The 25,070-nt window shown below is 42.4% G+C and overlaps 1 protein-coding gene across 2 annotated transcripts in view; it reads left to right on the top strand.

Moving 5' to 3' along the window:
* Positions 1 to 2,333: 2,333 nt before the first annotated feature.
* Positions 2,334 to 25,070, top strand: part of LOC105676573 (aminopeptidase N-like) — a 227,141-nt gene continuing 204,404 nt past the window's right edge. For both annotated transcript variants that reach the window (XM_067351871.1, XM_067351870.1), the window contains exons 1-2: positions 2,334 to 3,018; positions 3,290 to 3,328. The gene's annotated coding sequence lies outside the window, so the exon portion shown is untranslated. The remainder of the gene's footprint in view (positions 3,019 to 3,289; positions 3,329 to 25,070) is intronic.

Genomic DNA, 25,070 nt, shown 5'->3' with positions numbered 1-25,070 from the left:
AACAATATTTATTCTCGAATAATTTTCAGAATTTTATCAATTCAGAAAACATTTAAAACATTTGCTATATGCGTCTTGTATTTATTCTGAAATCATCAAATCTCTTTATCTTATTGATATAATTTTTAAGTAATCTTTTCAACTAATAAAATTTGCAAGATCGGCTAATAATAAAAATTTCGCGCATTTTTATTTCTTGTCTATACAGTTAAAAGGTTTTAATTAATAGATAATTAGAGAATTGGTTCTTGAAATACAAATTGCGTGGCAATCGCGAAGCCCATTGATTTTATTTCGCGGTTTATCGTCGGTCGCAAATAATTTTCGCGACGAATCACGATCTTCACACGAGGTTGAACCTGTATGTGATTCAGCACTTGAGAAAAGGATACGTATAGCGTGATGGGTGACTGACATTCTCGAGAAAGGCGCGACTTGCGACACTTTCGGATCATCGACCGATCGACCGGTGCTCGATACATCCTTCAAGATCGACGTGTCCGCGATGCGATCTCGTCTGCAGGATCTATGAACCGTTTCGCGCATGGTCGTCGCAAATATATCAGCCGTCTCGTAGGCGACATCCTTTCATGCGCGTTTCATCATTGTATTTTTACGCAAATCATTCGCGGCTTATCGTGCCTCGGCGGATAAAGACCCGCCCTTTTGAACGAGATCGATTGATTTTCCACCTAACTTACCTACCCACTGCAATCTTTAAGCGCGCGGATCGATCCCGAGAGAAGTTTGCGATAAACGGCGCGCAAACTTAGATAAATGTAGACAGTCTATCGACGAATGATCGATACTCCTATTTTTATCGTGCTATGTTTCATAGCTTTTATTCGTGCTAAATCGTGATGTTAAATCTGAGAGAAGTCTAAGAGGCTTCCCAATGATTACGTTTTTCGTTGATGATGTTTACCGATTCATGCTTGACATCATATTTGCATCGATTTTAGAGTTAAAATTGCATATCCACCATCTACTTTTTGAAAACTACCGTTTGTATAATCATTCACAGATTATGAATCAGTAATTAGAATATGCATTGTAATATAATGTAGTAACTCTAACATGGATGTGTAACATATACTAAAATAAAATTAATTTAATCTTTTTTGATTCACCTACAGCACATGATGTACACACGTAGATCTGTAAAATACAAATATAATATATAAATTATAGCAATATATAAAATAATTCATATTTTAAAAATAATTATTGTTTGTTCCTCAAGCAAACATTTTTGTGTGATAAAAGAATTGCATAAATATCAAAGAAAATGTAATTCTTATATAAATTCTTACATAAATATAAAATATGAAATCATTATAAATATTAAATATGTTGAGGATTTATGCAGTATTTTTATAGCAAAGATAACGATTAATATATACTAAAAATAATAAATAAATGATAAGATGCTTATTCTATGGTTGCTCCGCCGATGTCTGATGCCCCCCGGGCCTCCTCCTTCTCTCAGTAGTTATGGCATTCACTCACTCGCGAAAATAACACCATCACGCGATATTTTGAACGACATTTTTAATATTAACCGTATTTTCGACGCGTTCTTTGTCACGACAAAGAAATAACTCGAAACGCATGGAACTATAATTCGGGTTCGGCATTCGCATCATTCGAAGCAGGTGACAAAGAAAAATTGAAAATTGTGCGTTTAATTTACTGTGTTACTTCTAGCGGCTATGTACTTAAATTATGTATTTTTTCGCGAAAAAATATCTGAGTTATTAATCACGAGAGTTGATTATACGTGGGAGTTGATTATATGCGCAAATTAGTCATTATTTATAGGAAATAATCTAATATTCGCGATTTGAGAGGCAATACGGAGCGTCTTCCGCTGCCGTCTGCTTTGCTGGAATGTCGCCGTGCGAATGATACCAAGGTCGCGGCGCGCTAACACATATATACGTATATCGTGGCGCGAATGAAAAACAAAACAAACACCGAACGCCACGCATAGTATCGAAATATTTACCCACTATACATTACATATTAAAATATTTTCTATATTTTACGTTTCACAAATTTTGATTTCGGTCAATAAATTACTGTCTATGGATAAATTTTGATTGTCCAACAAAATTGATTTCAGATCTGTTTTTGGCACAATTTTTAGATCTTTCAATAAAAGTGTTCTTTCCGTGTAAATATTCTCAAATTCTATCGCATATATATCATTAGTCTATATTAATTTTTTTGTTATTTAATTCCTTTAATTAATTTATTTATTTTCTTTTTATTGCAGTGAGTGTGCACAATGTAATCTCATGGCTTATAACGAGTGCGAGTGAATAAGCGCGTATTTTATTCATATTAAAAAGTGTATCAATTTTTTGGAAAGTAAAGTAACGCGCGATTGCAGAATGTATTATTTATCGTTGGTATTCGCACTTAATGGCGTTTTGTCGATTGTTTGGCAGTTGGATCGTGAATTAAAAAAGTTGCTGTCTCAGTAATATATATTTGATGATAGATACGCTAATGATTTCTTTGTTTGTTCATATTATGTTTTTTTATTTTGTTTAAGAAAATTAAAACATAATGTGCTCATGTTAAAAATTTAGCTTTTCAAATTAAATTTCTAAAATATAATTATTGTGTACGTTTCCGTATCTGATGACTACTATGTGACCGCTAAGATAATGGTTATTCGTCTCGCTTGTTTTGACGAGTCTACAGTGTCGAATCGACCGGCAAGTGTGTAAGATGATAATCATAATTACAAGTGTAAATTTTTATCGGGAGTGCCGTTAAAGTGACGCGCGATTATCAGAATGTATTATTTATCGTGCGTGAACGCGTTACGATAAAATTTGGCATGTTTGTCACGTCTTTACGTAAGTGAAAAACGCGAATTGACTTTCGTTCGACAATGTGCATAAGTATAAGTGCGGTCTTCCGGTATTCATTAGTCTACAATGAAGTTGAGGCGGAGAAATCTGAAGCAGAATCTACAGCGGATGGCAAACTGCAATGCCCTAGTTGGTGAGTATCATTATTTGTTTATTGTAAGTAATAATACAATTACAGAATTTGTATTTATTATTATGAATTTGTTTATTATAAAATAATGTTTGCAAATATTTATTATTATTAAAATATTTAGCAAATATCTATTCAAATATTTAAATAATTATTTACTTATCGCACAAAATGATATTTTAATCGAAATAGAAATAATTAAATAATATATCATAATTAACATATAAAAATGTATGATATAATTAATGACTAAGATACATATTAATTGTTCCAGATACAGCTAAGAGCGTATTTGGCTAGGGTACAACGACCGGTGAGTGAATTTATTTAAAATCTGAGGAAATTAATTTTATTACACATTATTAAAAAGGTGAATCAGAGATTGATATTAAGCAAATCATTCAACTCTTATCAGATATAAACTCGGTGTTCGAGTGAATAAGAAGAATTAATAGAGCGCTTCGCCGCGCATTTATCGTTCCTTTTCGCTCGGTAAAATCCCTTTTATACACGAGGGAAAGGGGAAGTGTTTCATTTTATAACGTGCTTAAGAGCGAACTGGAACAAGTTGAGTTTAATGCCTGCTGCCGGCGGCAGAAATCGAATGTAATGCCATTTGGGCTTGGCGCTCGTCGAGTACTGAATCTTCTCGACGCCCACCACGTGTCGTCGATATACACGGGACTCTCCTCCTTCCTCCTGAACCATTCCGTTCTTCTTTCCGGGTCGTCTGCGTATGCATTATCGGTAGTGCTGCATTTCTATTTTATTCATAAGTCGACTCCTCGCGAAAGTGTCTTTCTACCTGTCGCTCTATTGATAAAAGCTCACAGAAATTATCTTGAATTATACTAAACACGAAATACACGGAAGATTTTTTATTCAAACAGACAAAAGAAAGAGAAGCTATAGAAAGTCTTTTATTACTATTCCAGTAATTGATATCAATATTATTTATAGCATATTATCACTTTTTCTAAACACTTTTCTTAATTTTTGTGGAGATATAATAAAAAGGATATTGAAAAGATTGGTGTCATACGCGAATCAACCTGTTTGTACTGCGTGTGTTGCATCAGGATTGCATCGATCTCGCGAGAAAGGGGATTGGGGGACACGCATTGCTTGCTTATCGAGCGCCAAAGTCTCGCCGCAATCCAACACTCCTCCGGGAAGATTAAACGCGTCGATAGAACACGCGGTTGTCTTGCCCCGCGTGCTTCTATGTTAGATAAATCTTCAAATATATCGTCGTACTCTCTACGTGTCCCGCGATAATGTACAGTGTGATAATGAAGGCGGTCACTTCCCTGTGTGGCAGTTGTAGTACTCAATCTTCAATTGCGAGGCACCTGATAAACGTTGCATTTGTCAAGTGCACATTTTGTTCCTTTTGTCATTATTCTATGATAAAATTTTAACATTGTGCTCGTATTTAGCATTTTTTTTATACGTCTAAATTATAAGAAAATATCAGCTACGCACGTTAAATAACGAATATAAATCGTTTTTTTAGTAATTTTATAATATCCATTAATTTTGTTGTTTGCAATTGATTATGTTATTCTATTTCAATCAGTGGTTTCGATTATCTCTACACGGCCTGACATGTTTATTTGCGAAATTGAGATTTGCTAATAATGCTCGTCCTGAGCGGTTGCCGCTTAGACTAATTGGCTTGTCATATTATTCCGTCGGGGCCATTAAGTTTCGATAATTGGTGATTGCCGATCAGTTCTGTCGCGTTTCGATCTACGCAGTCGATTGTACGGCGACCGGTAGTCGCCGCAACAGCGGCACTCTAACCGCCTTCATTATCGCCCCCGGGAGAGGCAGGCACGAAATTAGAAGACAGTTCGACAGGCTGGCCGCCGGTGACCGGTTTAATTAACGCCGAGCCGGTCGCCGCTTAATTGATTTGCAAACGTCGTCGACTCAAGTCTGTGGTCACGATCTCGATCTACCGACCGATGAGATCGCGCGCCGACAATTTGTCTTGTTCCCTTGGCGCTCGAGACGTTCACCAAGGAAAGCGCGGCTGAGATGTCGAAGATAATAAACTTGTAACATTTTTATTTCTGACAAGTCTACATTAAATATTCTAAAACGAATATTGTTTTTAAAATTTAAATCTATATATAAAAATCTTACACTAATATTACTATAATGGTTACTTCTACTACGAATATATTCGCACTTTCGAAGCACGCAACGTGCGCGATTATTCTCACTTGCGTTTCGCAATCATTCAAGTTTATAAATTCGCATTACCGATGTAAATTCACGACTGCGTCCACCTTAGATCCCGTGATTGCGTTTCATAGCCATCGCGATCTACGATCGCAATAGCGGCGTCTTACGTTATGATAAATCTTGCGATTGTAAAACGTGCGCATTTACGGTTCCGCGCGTCATGAATTATCGAATTGGCAGTTAAGCCCGACTTTTCGGATCGTTAATTTCGAGTGGCGGTAATGTTCCGCGTAACGATCAAAGCGCCGTATATCTCGGCGACTGCGGAAGGGAGTGAGAGAGGGTTCGGCCCGAACGGAGAGTCGTCGAGTGACACCGTAAGTACCGTTAATCCTATTAAAGGAGGACTATTAGCTTCTCGCGGACGCAGCTTCGGTAGCCGTCGAAAACCGATACTCTTTACGGCGAGGATAATCGTATTCGGGTTTTCAAAAGTGTCTGTTATTTCTCTAATCCACCTGCACCAGGGATCTCTAATATGAGAATCCGGAGCCGCGCGCTCGTGCACGGTATTCCGATACCGCGCACCTCCGACCTCCTTCGCGCGCGGCGAGAGATCACGATCGATCGGATCTATCGGGCCCGCGACCCTCCCCGTATAATTAAGAGAAAAATCATAGTCCCGATTAGATAGGAATTCCGAGATATTTGAAACGGAACCTAAGGCCAAGCCGCGTCGCCGCCACGTATATTTCATTTCGCGTTTCGGATCGAGAGGCGGGGAAAAGGTAGTCCGCGGGATCCCGGGAATTTAGAGAAACACGCGTTAGATCTTGGTATGATAATCGGCGTACCGCCTGTGATCTCGGCACGATAGTAATATCGACTCAACTCTCATTGATTGGGGTTTGATTTGAGAATGAGTTGCGTTTATGTGAAACGCAACGCGCCGCTGAATGTATCCGTGGAAAAGAAATCTATGTCGAGTTCGGGTAAATTAATTTTTTGTAGATCTGCTGGCAAGATTAATGTTTTAACAAGATATTTTGAAAGTTATATTAATATTAATTTAATTAATTTTATATTATATTAATTATATTAATAATCGTCTTTCAAAATCTTTATTAAAATAAAAATATATAAAATCGATTTTATATTGTTAATAAAAGAACATATTTTTTATTAATAAATATTTGGTGAAATATAAATATTATAAATTTGGGCTAAATATATTATCAATAATTTATCGAAAAGAATTGATTTCTCTTCAATTAATTATCATGACTTTGATTGCTGGAGCACTTTACGGGTTACTTTTTTGAGAAGTTCGATAATGGATATGTAAGATTGAGCTGGCAGATCTGCATACACACATACACACACACACACATTCATTTGCTTGAACCGCGAAAAATGGTATGAGTAGTTACATGTCGATCAATCACATGGGGCAGTGCTCGGTTGCGAAATTAAACGCTCGGTACATGTACTAAGCGGGGCAAGGCGAGGCGAGGCGAGGCGAGACGAGGCGAGCGCGTATGTGACCCTCGTAAAATTCGAACAATCGGTCGTATTATCTCTCGCGCATACTATTACATAGTTAACTTTCGTGAACCGAATTAGCGGAACGAGGAGAAACAAACGAGCAATCGTTTTTCAAGACGCGATCGCCGACGGCCAGTTCAGAAAAATCCTTGTGTGCTTTCTATCGGCGCGAATTGTGCCGCGCGCGTACGAACGAGCCGAGATCGTAAAAGCATCGGCTATGCGCCTGGCACTATTGCGATTGGCACACAATCAGCCTAAAGCGCCGTTTGACGTACAACAATATAATGGCACATTTAAACGATCTGATGTAATAATACGGCATAATGACGATTATCCGCCGCGCCGCGCGGCTCGCAACGGCATAATTATGTACAACGAAGTTAATGAAGCAACGATTATTTTGCCGTTAACATGTTGAAATGCGGCACGCGCAGAATTATTCAATGTTATATAATTAATATTACAATCAATAATTATAACATTGCGTACCATAACTAGCAACTGGAATTTAGAACGCGCATTGGCTGTCTCTCTCGAAAATTATGGAGCTATATTGTCTTGGGAGACTGACAGTTTTAATTATCTGTAAATTCCACTTGTCCCGAACAATCAATTAGCGCCACGCGCTGGCGATGCATTTTTCTGCACTTTTTCGTCACGGAACTTCTTGCGACGATTGCACGATGTTGACCGGCGAACGCGGTCGTATCGCCTTTAAGTAGTAATTATCGTTGCAATTAAGTATTCCAGGTGAACCCGTGAGCGACATGTTTTACTGCCGCTTCGCCCGGTATTTTTTCCACGATATACACTGGCCGTATATCACCCGTCGATTGGCCGGTGTTGAAACACGTAATTAAGAACTCGCGCGAATATGGTGGCCTGCCAGTCGTGGAGTGCCTCGCAAACTTGTTAGAGGGTGCCCGGCGCTATTGTGTGTCTCGTAAGCACCGTGATACAATAGGCAGCGTTCAGCGGTGCGCCGGTTCGTTACGCTAATAACGTTAATATTACAAAGCAAAAATTACACCGCGGGATTAGAATGCGTCTCGCGCGATTGCATTTCGTTCGATGTTAACTCTTCTTGACAGCATAATCGAATTCTATCCGACTAACGTTTTCTATGAAAATATTTGATGAATAAAAATGTCTGGAATTCCATTGTCTGAATAAGAATTTGTTACAATTGGTCGGAAATAATTAACAAACATTTGTGTATGTTTATCGAGAGCATTCTGCATGGCATTTCAATTTTACGAGTCGAAAATTACATCATGGTCTAATTTTATAATTCGTCACGATATCTTCGATGATGCAGCATGGAAACGCGACGAAACGATGTGAAACGCTCGTCTGCCGTCGACACTGACGAATTAAATCCACCCTAAGGGACATGCACACGTTACGCGGCGTGGGAGTGTTATATCGGGAAATATTAGATGCGTGTTAAGTGCCTGGATATTATGCGGCCCCTTTATTCGTAGGCGAAGTATGATACTCATTGTTGGCCCTATGTCAGGTGGAAATTTTCACGCGAGAATAGCGTACGAGGAATGCTCATTTTTGTTGCAATGACGTCACGCGAGTTGTCGAGGGGAGTTGATTAAGTTTTTTTTTAAATTAAATTTATTGTGTCCGACCTGCGCGGACTTTCGAAGCGAGTAAATCCATTGTATCCACTGTGAGTCTGCAGCTTTAGAACGTAGAATATTGCGCTTTCTATTTGACGGTATTACATAAGGATGAGTTCATCTCTGCAAGTTTCAAAATAATACACTCAAAATAAATCGATTTCGCATTGCGCGTTACAACGCATTCGATCGGCAGTTGCGATATTGTGGAAAATGCACGCTTTACATCTTCACATTAAATTTAAAGACGCTGCGCGATTTTAATGCTCGCACCGTTGGCGAAGTCACCTGTTAACATACGCGCGAACGATCATTTACTCTAAATTGTATCCACATATCTCAATGTTGCAGTAACGCGCGCGTATCGCTTTACACGTGTTATTTAACACGTTGCACGGATAATCGCGGAACCCTCTCGTTAAATATCTCATTCAATCACTTCGTTACTTACCGCTTCTCCGACGATGAAGGAAGTAATGGAAAGCGAGGATGTGAGAGGCACTGTTTCGCAGATGCGATCCTTTCGCGTAGCCCGCGCGCGAGCCGCGATTTCCGCATCGCACGGCTATCAATCATCGCCCATCGCGGAAAAGGCCCCGGCGCGCGATTCTCAACTACTGATTGGCCCCGGAATCGTTCACGCGTCATTAGCGCATCGCGGCTGTCCGCTCTAATTAATTGTCCTACGTCAAGATCCCATCGCGCAGATTTCTACTCGCCGCGGCGCGCCACGAAGTATCCGTAGGTGGAAGTTTCTGACATTTCGTTCTGGACTTCCTACGAGCATTCGCGCGAAAGTATCACGCGCTTCACGCGGAAGACGAAGTCGATGGTCGACGTCGGCGACGTAATATTTTCACTGCCTATCGCCGTCATAAGTGAATTACAGCATGGGAAAAGTAATGTTCAAAATGTCTGGAAAATTTAATCAATTGCGCGTTAATCTTTCCAATGAAGAAGTTATTGCAGCTAGAGAGTTCGTTATACGTTAAGTGGCACAAAATTCCACGGCTGTGGAATTATTAAGTGCGACCAGTTCCATGCGTCTGCATTATCGTATTAAAGTAGAGCCCCGACATCCGGCAGCGAGCAGTTAAATTAGCCATTAATATCAATTAAATTCAACGTAAATTCTTAGAAATCACCTTATCTCCCACATAATTGCGTTCCCCTACCATTCACCTTTATTAGAGGACCGTCTCGCCCAATTTCGTCCAATCAAACGATACGGGTCCACCTAGATGATTATCTGTCCGTTTACCACCGAATTTAGTTGTCGTTGAAATTCAGAATGTCGAGACCACACCTGGGCGCATGCGGGCTCCATCGAGGACGGATTAATTCGTATATCGATATCAGCCCGCAGGTATATGCATGTTGCATCATGTCGGAATTTCTATTCTCATTTTATTCCCGTGAGATTTTTTTTTTGTACATGTTTGACTTGAGCTTATATAAATTTATATTGACCGTTGAACAAGTTTTTGGACTTCGAAACTGATAAATTGATCAGTGAAATTGATCAGTTGAAATTGATATAGTTATGATTATTAATATCTAATTGTGCGATATTAAGATTATAAAATTTTTTTGAAATAATTGATAATTTTGTTTAACAATAACGTTACGAGTGATTTGCGATAATAAATCGGTATTGGAATTAAAAAATCATGTTCTGTCGCACGATCTATGACCTTTCCCATGGCGACGCTTGTAAAGAAACGACTCGATAATGCTTGTGGATGGGTTTGGTCCAAACTTGCCACCCTTCTAATCACCATTCGGGTGGAAACATCGAAACGTAGGTAGGGGAACGCGCGCAATATGCCCCGTGCCAATATTATCAGCTCCCTACGCCACGCAGGGAACATTAACGACCGAGCGAAACGATGCACCAGTCCCACGCTCGTAAGGTCACGTGCCACTTTCAGGACCTGTATAGTGCACCGGTCCGTGTGATTCTACGAAAAGTGCTTTCCATCGGACGTCATCCCCCATCTTTTAAAAGATTTATTTCACCCTCCATTTGTAGCCCGCGCGTATCTACGTTGTTACAGACGACGAATGGCGCTGATTAATCATATACAGTTAATATACTTAGCAAAGTTACATGAAAGATATGCGAAAACAGAAAATACAAAAAATATATTGCTGTATCGATTCACATATTTGATTCATATCAATTAATTCGTTTATAAATTTATGTATGTGATACTAGATATTATTTGACACTTGATATTAGATTGGGAAAGTTGCTGATTTATGGTGGCGCGAGTCGTTTAATGATTTATTAGTCAGTCGAACGCGCATCAAGAAGCGATACAATAAACCAGCACCAATCTACAATATTTCCAATTGTGCAATCCATTTCATTATTTAACTGCACTCCTTTCTCGGAGTGTGGATCAAACGAACCGCACAGTAATACATACGTACAACGCGCGCTGATAGAATTCCAGTCGGTGCGTCGGAAGAATTGCGCGAAACGATCGCACAATGGTGACTTCCGGCGTGGGATTGTCGTGTGCGCGAGTCGCCGAGTGAATTGCAGTTAATGCATCAGCCCCTCGCGTACATCGTTCGGCCGTAGGTCAAGGGGGTGCCGAGGACTGGTGCGGAACAAACAGCTTCCGATTGGTACGAGTGGCCGATCTCGCTCTCTTTCTCTCTATACTTCTCTCGCTCTCTTTCTCTCTTCTCTTGCCTCTCTTTTCGCCGAGGCGAATATCTCGTGGATATTCGTATGAGAGGCAAGTCGTCATGTGATTCACAGCCGGATATGCGTCATGGAGGATTTCTAGACGATTGAGCTAAGTGCACGGTGCCGATCGACGATGTCGGACGCAGGTCGCCCTTCTCCTATGCGCCGGATTTATCTCGCGCCATTAACTACGGCGAATATTACGTTGCATCGATTGTGCCATCACCGTCAATGCTTCTAAATAGACCTGCCGGTAACCAGTATGCATGCCATTACTTGAATGGAAATTACATTATATTTCAATTCTCTTACATTACGTAGAATCGTCACGAGAAAGAGAAAGCAAGACTCTATTCTTTACGATATTAATATTTAATTTGAAATATACAATTAATTCTCTTATAAACTCTTTTTCAAACATCGATAATTTTAGCTTCGCTTGCAAATTTTATCAAAATTATTTTGGATAATTTTTTAATGATACTTTTCTAACGGTAAATTAGAACTGCAATTTTCTTCTCGTAATAACATGAAATATAATAATCTCTCGCATATGTTGAACACGTTGTAGATTGACTATCGTGATTAATTGCGTCCTGCGGATGAAGGTGCCGGCAATGTCCCCGAGGGCCCGGTTAGCGTTCGATTTCAGACGGTAACATCGTCGTCGGACATATGCGTTCTGTCGTGTATTGTGCGCGGGGTTTATAAACGTAATAACGAGCGCAGAATCCGCGGTCGCGTGTGGGAAAGATATACACGCTGCCGGCCCCAATGGGGATCGAAGCTGAGGAGACGGTTTGACTGCCAAGCTTTATTAGTTGGCAGATAGCTCGGGTTACGAGGGGGACGCGTCTTGTCTTTCTCAAATAGCTGAGGGCTAACATCCAGCGAGTGGTTTGAGGAAGGGATCGTACGCGCGCGCGCGCGCGCATCACGAAATGCAGGACGGATGATGAGTCAAGGGAGAACCTGTTTTCACCCTTTACTCTGGGGAGCGGGGGAGTTTAATTAGGTCTCTAATTTCCTGGCCGAGTTGCTCGAACATGTGTCTGTCAGTAAATTAAGCGCCTTGCGGTAATATAGATTATTTTTAACGAGATAATTAAGCGGTTTCAGTTCAAAGTGGAAAGATTTGGATTGATTACAAAGACTGTCCGATTATTAGAAAATTTGTAATTAATATTAGAATTAGAATTGCTCGTCGAGAAAGTTTTATGATTTTAACAATTTCTTTTTAATTTTGTTTTTTATGTTTGCTTTTCTATTTGGCAATTTCCTTTGTTCGACCATGCACAACATTTTTGTTATATATTTTACTCATTAATCAATATTTTATGTGCGTGCAAACTTCCCACGAATCTTTTTTTCACTTCTCGCGACGATTTTTCGTGAATTGCGAAATCACGGTCGAGTCATCCGCATGATCATCAACGAAACAACCGGATGTCGGCCTACACGTGCGAAACGCGATGGACGCATGGTATATTTCCGTGACTCTCGTTACTCCCTTCTGTGGTCCTGCTGAGATAGGAGCAAACAATAACAGAGAAATGAGAAGGGATCGGCATCTCTCGCTCGCTATCTGCCGCCCTTCATCGTCGTTATGCGCGGTCGGGATTGAATTATATGAATCCAGCCACTTCTGGCCACGTGCCGACACGCACGTGGTTCGGTAAACTATGACCTAACAGCGAACAATAGGTTCAACGATAAGACGAAACGCGAGCGTCGTCGAAATCAGGAGGCCGAAACGAAACGGGATCGAGTTTGCGTGCTGAACTGCGCTCCGTTCAAACTTTTGCGATAAAGTCTATTCTTTATCCATTTTCTATTTTTATTTTAATTGAGAAATACATGAATTTATATGTAGTACACGCATTTGTTGTCTTAAAGACCAAGAAATTTTTATAATTAATATTGCTCGTTATTCTTTTTTATTCGACTTCTCACGATCGACGAGAGCCCGTATCGAATCTCTAGACGGATCATTGACACAGAGATTATGAGGTCAGGTCGCCGCGGATAGTTCTAACAATAAGTATGACGAAATATCAACTATTTCGGAACGAATTTCGAAATGATACGTGATCGCTTATACCTGCTGGATTCTTAGCCAGCAAAAAACGATTTCTTACGATGTAGGCCGATGACCCGCACGCGATCACGGAGAATAAAATATCATCGTTCACATTATTTCATCGAAATTCATCTCGTTACAATTTTACATCGAATATCTTGTTATATTTTGTTTTGTTAACAGCAGATTTCTGAAATAATTATATGATTTAACGTAAAAATTCAATTAATTAATGATATAACTACAAAACTTTGAAAAATTGATATAAAATTGCAATTCAATTATCGCGATTTAAATAACGCGAAAATCCTTGTTCTAAATGTCTGAAAAAAATAATACTTGGATAATTTACAATAGAACAATTACGTTAAATAGAGCCACGTACGTCACACCTGCCAATGAAGTTAACGATTCCCTTCGGCTGTACGGTCGAACAAATGGAGAAATCACTCGTTGTGCAAACGATGGAAATCGTTCACACGCGCGAGATGAGCGTTCGGACAACGGCGAGCGTGCGTCTGTCACAATTACATAATGCGATGCACCCTCGCGCATCCAAAGGACCTGCGGCGCACGCGACCCCGTGAATGCAACGTACCCATGGGAACCAGTAATGAGATGGTGGTCACGGTTTCCCACCCTGCGAAGGTGGTCACGGCGGGATATATACGTTGGTGGGTGCGCTCCCTCCTCCGTGGGGATGATACGGGTCCACCAGATCCCCCATGGCTTTTGTCAACACCGGCAATATGCTACCGCTCGATGAACCGACGTTGATGAGAGTGGACCTGTGGGAACCAAAGTGCCCGTGATGTTCGACGCGAACGAGGATGTTTAACGCTCGCGAAGGGACGTCTCTTTCTCCGTAGCGAGGCTTTTGCGGCGACCGTAATAATTCTTTATGTTTCGAGTGTTATCTCGGTGGGATGCGTCGAAGGGGTCAGCCGAAAGTGGTTGGTAAACCAGTTGAAGTGCGCCACTTAATGCAATATCAAAGATTCAAGCTTTCAAATCAACGGAGCACGATCTAATTTCAATAGCAGGTTTAAAACCGCGCGCGATAACTTATAACGTGAGAAATGTTTCAAAAGTTCGGTACACGACAATGATTTATATCTGTGACAACGGTAACGCTAATTAGTGAGGCAATGAACGGGCCGACGATCGCAACGGGCGGGCAACGGCGATTAAATGAAAACGAGCCGGGGAACAATCCTCGTAAAGCCGATAACGACTCGAGCTTCGGATAATGCAACGTGAATGAAAGTCGCTCCACCTGCGCTCTGCGCACCGAGTAACGAGCGTCGATAAGCGATCGCCGATCAGTCCGAATCGCCCCTGGCACCGGCGATTATCGATACTTCTTTGCCGTGACATAAATCACTGTTCTCCTTACATCTCGTCATGCGCGGGACCGGGTTCTTCACGGGCTGGGATCGCCCCGCGGCGACATCGCTGCACGAAAACGCGAGACCGCGATATCGGGGAAACGCGCCGTTAAACACGAATCCTCTCACACTCTCTTCGCGTTTCACTCTCACTCTCCCTCTCACATCTCGACTTCTTCGCCGATACTTCACCGGCTGTCGCCTATTGTTTGCTTGCACGTTTATCATTATCTAAGCTTTGCATGATCGTAATAATGAATAATCTAAAGGCATTCGAATTCGTAAATTCGTTATCCTGATGTAATGAAAAAGCAAAAGTAGAAAAATTTACGCAGCATTCGAGCGACATGGCGCCTTCGGTCCAAAAATAGCGAAAGGCACTAAATAACCGAACGCCCGGCAGCGTGTTTATTATGACTTCTCGAAAAGCGGTTTTACCACAACAGAATTCAACGAGTATAAATTAATTCAGCTTGTTAGCGAACCTACGACAACACGTACGCAGGCGCTACCACCGGTGGAACGGGCCCGTAACGTACACCGCGGGGACTTTTCTACGCACGTCGTTACGCGCGTCGTATAGACACGGCGCGGCGCTACGCGTTAACTGGGTCATATCGGATTAATTAGCCATTTACGCGCCGGTTACAACTGATCGTAAGGCGAGCAGCGTATCGACATAACGCTACAACAGTCTCGGAGATATCATTAGTCGGCGGCGCGACTGACATGTATTGCCGTTAATGAAGCCGTTGCGAGAAAAAATTGTCACCCGCTATAAACCGCTTTGCTATGAATGCCAATTATTTTGAAGCGTATAATTACATTGAAATCAGGAAGGAATGATATATCTCGAGGAATGTTTCGCATTTGTCTTCAAATCATATTTTAAGTTTAATTTTTTTTTTGCTTTAAATTAACTATTTAAAGTACTGGAACAATACACGCGCGCACTTATTATAATAACTTAATAATTATGAAATCTAAATATTTTAATAAAATGTTTTTTATTTTCAATAACCGTCAAAATAACCTTCGCTCTCAAATTATCAAACTGTCAGAATAATCACGATAACCAATCAACGCGCGCGCGTCGCGGTTTATAATTCTGATATATTTACTTTTTTATTTTGTGAATGTATTTAATAGTGAGGGTGCTAACTTGATGAAAGTCAGCATCCCCACTTTCAAACACGAATTCCTGCTAAACGATTCGAACAGTAAAATCTGAAATAGAGCATCAAATTAGTACCTAAATAGCACTTTATTTTGGTGTATATTTTATTTTAATTTTTTGTGGTGGGGGTGCTAGCTTAACAAAGGTAAATTTTTTATCGAATCGCATTAGAACGTTACAGTGAGCCGCATATTTTTTTTCTACATGCTGGTTATGTTATCGAATTAATTAGCTCGGTAACGCGTGTTACGAGTGATCGTATAACGATCCGCTAATGGTGTATCGATACGCATCGAGCGGTCTCAGTCACGAGGCCCGCAGGCCATTAAACGGCGTGTAAATGCTCGCGTTACGAGACACGCGTGTGCCGCTACTTTCGACGTGTACCGTTTGGGATCTAATGAAGCTGTATTAATTAAAAATTGATTGGTCGCGTCGTACCGTCGGGATATCGTGTAGCGACGATAATGACAGCGCTGACACGAATCTTTTAATCGTCGATATGTTGCGATAGCGCGCGCATATTTTGCGCATATCGGAAGAAAAGAAAGAGAACAGGTAGTCGTCCGGAGTGAATCAGTGTACACTTCTACCGTGGTCAATCGCGCGAAACTTTATATTGCGCCAGACATTTATTCCCAAATAATTTACCGCCGTGATCACGCGAATCTTTACGACGCTGTAAATCAAATTAAGAAATTTACGAGAAAATTCGAAAGTTGCGATTTTTACATCGCGGTGAGATACTATCGCGCCGGTTCAGCACGATTGATTAAGGCGTCAGAAGGGAGCAATGACGTTATGTACACCCGTTATAATTCCGTGTAACGTTAAAGGAAGAAAGAAACGTGTCCGTGTTGATTTCGCGCCCTTGTATTTCGGCCCTCCTTCCGCTTATCCTGTCTCTTCATAATTCCGTGCCTTCCTCACGGCGCCGTCGGCATTCGTTCAGAGAGTTTCCAATATTTACGTTCATATCTCTTCCTGTGCAAACTCGGGACACACGGATAGACGCGGAGACACGCTCCGCCCGCGCTGCGCCGATAATAGAGTCGTACGACCATTCCCGTTTACACTACGAATGTGCATTTATCAGATACAAGTCTATTTCGAAACCCAGTTCGCAAAGCGCCCGGGAGATTTTTCTCGGGGGTCCCGCCGCTCGCTTTATCCAGATAAGGTACTCGAAGTACTGGTTTCTGGCGGAGTGGGTATCTTTCCGCCTGCAAACGAACGAACGAACGAACGGACGGAGAGAACCTGCGGCTAACGAGAGCGTCCCTCTAATCCCGGGGCTAGGAGAGATAGACGATCGCTGGCGAAACTCCTGTCCGTCCCACGGCGCGCGATACGCGCTGATTTGCAGACAATAGTTCTCAAAAGGGTACGGCTCGCTCGCTCGCTCGCTCGCTCGCGCCGACAATAGACACGTGACGCTCGCGTGCTGCGGATGACAGTTGACTTCGCATGACACGTGACGGGACAAACGAGGATCGCGAGCGGAGCTCTGCAACGGAAATGATGTACTCGGGCGCAATTCATGCCAGAAGATGTCATGGACAGCGCGATGATATAGCGTATCATCGGTGTAACGATGAAGCGAAGGAAGAGAAGGTGATGATTCGAAGAACTTCAATAAATGTCTAGATGGATCCGTACTTTTTATATGCAGAGGGGTTTTTATTTTTTATTTACTGATTTATTGCTCATCTTATTAATAATTTAATATGTGCAAAATAAAATAATAATTTAGATTTAAAAAAAATAGATTTATGTCGCTATAATTTTGATGCAGTTTTTAAATTAAAAAAAAAATAAAAACTAGTAATTGAATATCATTAATACAAATCAGACAGCAAATGTATCAAACGTTATGCGAATATATAAAACTTAACGAAAAATGTTTTAATTGAATTGAAGTGGAATAATAGGGCGATATTGAATGGGCAAGCGTTATTAACGGAATAGCCTGCACCAGTTGCTGCTACGCATTGTATGTACACAAGTGGTCCACGATTTGTTTAAAGGGGCGCAGAGGGGGAGAGAATGCATATGTTTAGGGTTTATAGAGGAGATGTAGTTTCACCTGCGGAAAAAAATATATTCTCAGAGCTCTCAGTGCACACAATGGGAAAGCGTAGGGTATTCTTGACTATCAAATTTTTTACAACTCAATTATTGAGATTAAAATCTTTTTAGTCTTTCATTAATCTTTCATAAACAAAAACTGATCTGTGTAAAAACCAACAAAATTTTGATTTTATAATTCTTACATAAGAATTCGTATATTAATTTTGTTAAAAAAATTTTTGATTTTTCAAAAATACTGTGTGGAATAGAAGATATTTCTTGATTAGTTTTTGCTAATGATCTCCAAAGATCAGTTTCGGAAGTCAACGTTCCTTTTTTGCTTGTAACCATCGACGGAAGCGTCGACTCCTACGTTTTGTTCGCCAGCGTTCGCACAGGCGAGACTTCATGAGCGGCTTCAGGGAAAAATGGTGGATGAAAAGAAGTCAAGCAGACAGAGTGGCTCCTCGTAGCTGCGAAGACAGACGCATAACACGACGGCACCGGTGATGAACCGCACCCACGTCTCACGCCGACGCTGCCCATTCTTGCCCACGTTCACCCAGCACACTTTATGCTACCCACTTAGCCGAGTAATTTGTTTTTACAGTTTTCCCTTCGCGTCCCGCTGTGTCTTTCGCTCTGCCCCGCCGAAAGCGGCTACTTTTTTCAATTACGGAGGCAACGGTCATCCTCGTTACGAGCGCACATCTCACTTTCATAAGGCACTGCAAAATGCGAAGGTCCCGCTTTAATGCTTTTGTAATTACGTTTGCCGATTGAATATCCATCGCACGTCTTCGCGTCGCGTTTGTTCGCTTTGAGTGACAGGAGATTGCTATAGAGATAATTAATTAATTGTTTCATTGATCTATTTTAAATGTAAACTCAATGTGATGCAATTTTAATATAAATTTCTAAAATGTTTCGCTGCAGGTTTTTGTCATCAATTACTTGATTATGAATTATCAATAGAAGCGAGATGAATAACGGTCTAATTGGATTCGGAGAAGTCATTTGAGTATTGAGTTACCACGATAGCCAGAGATGCTCAACATCCAGCCGGTTGTGATATTGCGTAACTCCTCCGGCTACACGTGCGGAATTTATTAACGACGCGGTCTGAAATTTTTCCGCGGCGCAGTTGTAGCTGTCCGAGTGTGCTGCCGACGGAACCGCTGAATTATACGTCGTACCGTCCAGACGCACAAATCTCAGGCGCCACGGAAACCTCCTCCTCCTTCGTTCTCGTCGTACAACTAATCCGAAGCGACTAACCGGTCATTACCGCGGAATTAATCATTTCCATGGCCTCTTACACGAGCTACTTCGCCGTATCACTAAATCACGCCCGCGTCTCGCTTTCTTCCGCCCTTCGAAGAGACACCGGACAATGCAGAAAAGCGGCGAAACATACGGCGGTCAGAATTCTCGTTCGCGCTGATCCCCGGCCTGCGGACCGACCAGCGGTATAATATTTCGAGGTCCGCGCGATAACTTGACACCTTATCTTTATTTTATTGACGTGGGATGTTAAGTGTCTATATTTCCGATGGCTAGAAATAGATAGGTAGAGAGCCGCGGGATTGAGAAATTGCCGACTGTCTGGCGGGTGGCAATATAGCTATCTCAGCTGTGTATGCACATCAGTGTGCAATATTACTGTCTGTACTACTATTCGCGAGCAAGTCGGGAATAAGATATTGGTTCTGAATCAAACGATGGATGCCGTGGCGCCAACCGCCCGGCTGTCTCGAGACTCTCGATGGTGAATAAGTTGCCGCGGTGGAATCGATAATTTATTTTTCACAGTCGGCGGGGCTCAGGATCAAAGATCATCGATCGTATCTCAGTTGGTTTTATGGAAGTCATTAGATTGACGTGAGAGTATACGTTTTTATCCAATCTCGATGCGCACCAGAAGCTGGAGGGCAATTCGAGAAAGAGGATGAATGAAATTACTATTCGGACAAATATGCGTGACATACTTCTGAGAAAGCGGGTTTTAATAAATAAAAAAAAAACGACAATAAAAAAATCTTGGGAAGCGCGCACGCATTGATTTAGAATAATTGTCGTAAAAATCAATTTCATATCGGTTTATGGGATAGTAAAATTGGAATTTTATTGAAAATGGTAGAATATCCGCGGCTGAATCTGATCCTGCCTGAGATCGAGACGGAGAGCTTCCACGGAGGACCGGCTCCGTGGTTCACGGTCTTCTGTCGATGCTCGGAGACCGTTCCTCCTGTAATAACTCGCTACATCCATGCAGATAGCATCTCGACAAATAGCAATGTGCTTACCTACCGATCGTCTACCGTCCCTCTCGCGCACACCTACGGCAAAGATTTCACATGCTGCGCGGAGTCACGTGTTCGTACGTTACTTCTCTGGCATCGACACGCGGTGATGTGTGTACGCGCGGATCGCGCGCTGTTACGTAAAGCCTGCGTGCGCTGGGTGGTCCCTGTTTATCCGGAATTTATTACAAATTCGGTATAGTGAGTCGCATTCCAGAGAGAGAAAGAGAGAGAGCTAGTGTGGCTTCAGACGTGTCGAACATTCAACGTTGCGCGATGTGAAATTATTATACGCTAACTTTGAACCATTGTTTGACTTGTATGCCGCGTCGGTTTTCCGCGAAAATGGGCCGCTTAGCTAACGAAGGGCAATCAGGCCAGTGGAAGCGAATATTACAGAGTTATTGTGTTGTTATCTTTGACGATCGGCGATCTTGCTTGTGTGTACACGCACACGTATAGCTCGTTCAGGTCGAATGGTGCCGCCGCCGCCGCCGCCGCCGCCGCCGCAAGAGTCTATCGACATTCCCGATTGGACAAAAATTCAGCCGGGTTCCGTGACTCAGAACTGGAAGCACTTTACGAGAGAGAGACGGGGGCCACGGCGTCACGTTTCGCGAATACAGAGCAATAAATTACGCGGTATCGGTAATCGGCGCAGCGCGCGCGCTCGCGCGCTGAACCCCGTACGCGCGCTCCGCGGCTCTCGCCCGCTCTCGCCTTTATTTCCCATGTCCACGTGTACGCCGCGCAAGGTACACAAACACGCGGCTTGCCCACGACTTTGTTACGATCGCTCCGTTTTGCTCGCACCGGCGACCCGCGTTAACGACGCATAACGACGCAACCCCGACCGCGATCTGAAAATCAATCCGACCCGCGCTATATTAATCTTTAATTGCTGTTGTCGTTTCCTCGCCGCTATCTAATATCAACAACGTCTGATACTGTCTTTTCCTCTTAGGCAACATTATTATTAATATGAAGAAAATGTAGCGAGCGTTAATCTCAGATACGATAAAATGTGAAAACATATTGTCGCAATTAATAATTTCAAATACTTTATTAATATATCTCATTTTACAAGAAATTGCCATAAGAATTGCATTATGTTACTCATTTGACGAAAGTTGATTAAAAATTATAAATATTGCGACGTTACGCTTATCTAAATTTCTCGATTCAGGGATTCGCGCGGTCTGAAATCGTCGATTGAAACATAAGAGCGGAAACGAAGCCAATTAATAGCAGCATAAATTTAATCCTGGACCGGTCTAAGGAACAATGGATCAGTTTAGGAGACGGGGAGAGGAAGCGGACAACGTATTCTCCTTTTGTCTGAGCGACAGCCAGGATTTCTATGGCATTAGAAAACCCATTATTATCCCGCAACGTAATGTTTGGAAAAATTTATCAATGAGACGCGTTTTAAATTGCAAAATCGATAACGATACCTCGATCGGACACCGTCGGCCCGTGATACTCAGCGGGACAATTACCATGGCTAGCTTCGTTAACTACTCGCCGACGTTGCTTAGTTGCGCTTTTCTGACGGAGCCGTAAGTTATCGGCATTGCAGCGCAATCGGCTAATGAGCCTACCTGCCGTAATTTTAATTAAATCGACACCCGCTGTGATCGCGATTTACATGCGTCGCGCTTGTCACTGGAGAAAGGTGAAATCCAGATCTCGAAATGATTGCGCCGATCTTTATGATGTAACATATCGACCTAACGTATGGACCTATTTGGCAATATAGATCTTAAATCTTGCGAGTCGGCATCTGCGAAAAAGATCTTTACGAGTCTAAGTCGTGTTGAATTAATATCGATGTGTTTCTTTAAATATCAAAAGTAATTATTAACGCTTGATTGAGAGTGATTTGAAGGAAAAAAAGGTGTCGGTTTACGCGTAAACAGGAAAAGAACCTAACATTTATGGGACGCAGAATAAATCAACAGCTCAATTAACAAGTTTGCGGCGGCAAATTTGACGCCCGATATGATCTCAATTTCATCGAGTGCGTTTTTTGCATCGCCAGTGGTTCTAATCGTGTTTTCCGATATGAATATCTCTTTCGCGGATGTAATAATCTTTGTAGCAGGGGCAATAAGTTGCGCAGTCCAGTTCTCGTAACGTAAAAACCGAAAAATTAAATCGATTTCGTATGGTGGTCGCGACTGAGCGAAGTCGCAATTAATCGATCCCGAGCGAGATTGATTTCAGCCTTAACACCGCGGTACGGTAATTATTCAAAGATAATAAGGTTCATAATAAGGTTTTGCACATTGGACAGTAATTAAATGTCTGTGCCTTGCTTGTGCGGATCGCCGATATTGCGTATTCCGATAGGAATCGATATCGGGTGAATGCTAGAATCTTATCACGTATAAATAATTATCTACTCGAGCAGAACAATAATTATGCGCGATATATATTTTTATTGTCTATTCGTTTTTGTTATCGTAAAATTGATGTCCACGAAAATAAATTGCTTCGGTTTCTTTTTGTTTTTTAAACCGCACTTCGCGATAATAGAGAAAGTTTCACTTTTTCAATATTTCGATTTCACTCAAAGTTTTTGGCATGTATTAATATTATACTGGAAAATCATAGAGCGCAATCAAATTTCTAGTATTCCTTATTAAATGAAAATTTCCAAATTATTATGACATTGTCACGAAAATAATTAAGTCATACGAGCCTGCAAAATCTTTATCGGGTATCTTCGGCTTTTTTTTTACTTGGCTCCGTGGATTAACACGTTCTTGTCGTGTTTGCGGGAGTGGCAGGCCTCTTTTTGCACGATCCATGGCGCCCACAATGTAACTGGAATATAATTGGTATAATTACCGAACAGGCTCGATTGATCGCTCGATCGAAACGATCTCACCGCGGAGACAGACACACACAAGCAAGGGAACGCATTCTGGGCAGTGGCCACGCATGATTTATCGATCGGTCGATCGAAACTGCGTCGTTCGGTTCGGCCAAGGATGCTCTTTTATCTCCGCAGCGTTGCTGCACACTTCATTAGAATGCATGCTTCGACGTATTTTTCTTCTTTCTTTCGTCGTATCATTGTTAACAAACGATTATCGATAACGATGCAAGGCGTGAACCACGCTATTAAAACGCGCCCTCGCGATAAGAAATAATTATAAAAGCGACTCGCCTTCGGGTTATCTTATAATATTAAGTTTCTCGGGTTACCGCAGAAAAAAAAGGTGACGTATGTTAATTAATCACTCGTTAGGCGCGCGTGTCTTTCGCGGCAAACAATGCGCGCGGCGTATCAACGCGGAAAAGTGGGCGGAATAATTGCGCGATAAGTGAATGCGCCTCGCACTTAATTATAACAATTACCGTCTCGTTTGGCCGCGCGCGGAGCGAAGAGCAGGCCGCGGGCGCGGGGGTGCGAGATTATTTAATTGCAAGTTCGCGCGCGAGATACCTCACGCCTCACGTACGGACGCACCGATGATTAAGCAGCATGGAATTATCATCAATTTCGCGCCGCGATGAAAATAAAATACATCAACATAACTATAGAATTTCTACCGCACGGACGTCCGCGAACTTGGGAGCTGTCATATTAACTGTTGCATCCTATATATTTAATTTCCGATAAACACTCGGCCTTGAAGTTACACCCGACGAGCCAAGTCCCCCGTGAAATCCCCTTTCGTCATATTCGTAACTTGTAGCGTTCACCGCAGGGCGATCAAGAAACCTAATAAATTCCGACGAGAGACATTAACGCGCATCCGCCGTAGGTAAGATCGCGATGTACCCGAGAGTGGAGGCTGCGAAGTCTCGACAAAAAAGAGGAAACGCGATGGATCGGCGGGAAGGGGTCGAAGAGGCCAGAGGGGGAGGTACATGAGATCCGCTATCTCGCGGGGGAGAGGTAGCCGACTAGTACTTGCTCAAAGAGCAAGTCAACAGCGGCAGCTGGTTGGTAACTTATGAGCGCAAGCGGATCCTCTCCGACTGACTACTAATGGAACTAGTACTACCAGTATAAACCGAGAAAGAGGGAATGATGAAGAGAGGAGGGGGCGGGGGTGAGATCGAGAGCGAAAGGAGAAAGAGAGCACTAGGACTGCGCGACAAGCGTGCACGAGAGATTTTCTCGCTCCGCTTCTGTTTCTATTTCCTCGGATACTCTCTCGTCAGGACTCTCGTTCCTGCTCGCGCGCGAAAGACCACATTCGCGGGAGACGTCTAAAAGGATTTTGCACGGACTCGCTTTTACCCGCGCGATTTCCTGCTCGAGAACATATCGATATGAGTGCCCGAGAGCCCCGGTGATAAATACGGACGCCGTGTACGCCGGGTTTAAAAGAGATTTAGGAACGGCTCCCGCCGGAGACCAGCCGTATAAATTACGAGCGCGAGAGTGATGCATCGCGCGCCGATCCGCCGGGCTTTCGGCCTAATTGATTCTCAGATTAAGAGCGACGTCAGAGATGATGTTTCTACATCTCGTGCGGTCTAATGCAGGTTGCCACAATGTAATAAATAGTTCCGTGCATTTCACTCTCGATACTTGGCATATTTTTCGCGCGATTTAATCTCACCTTACGCAAGGCGTACGCGGAACTTATCAGGGATATCGGGCTACTCAATTATTTTCACTCAGCATGCGAATTTTATCGTCGCGGCGTACATATTCGCCATTATACGATTATTCTTGTCTAGTTCAGGATGTCCCGCGGAGAGACACCGTGTATCAAACGCCGCGGCTGTAATTCGCGTCTATGTGCCGGCCATAAAGCACGACTCACTTATCCCCGACATTAGATCGGTGTCGGATGCACGTGTGCATCGCCGGGCCGCGCTGACGGACATAGTATGAGCTGCGTAAGCATGGACGAGCGCGCGGTGCGATGACCGGCTCTTGAAATTATTACGGCAACGTACTCGCGATATCTCGGCATGGACGACACGTAGAGCGCGGC

The sequence above is a fragment of the Linepithema humile genome, chromosome 3 (assembly GCF_040581485.1).
Source record: "Linepithema humile isolate Giens D197 chromosome 3, Lhum_UNIL_v1.0, whole genome shotgun sequence".
NCBI classification, from domain to species: Eukaryota; Metazoa; Arthropoda; class Insecta; order Hymenoptera; family Formicidae; genus Linepithema; species Linepithema humile.
The sequence above is the reverse complement of the archived record's forward strand: the minus strand, read 5'-3'. Positions and strand labels throughout refer to the sequence as shown.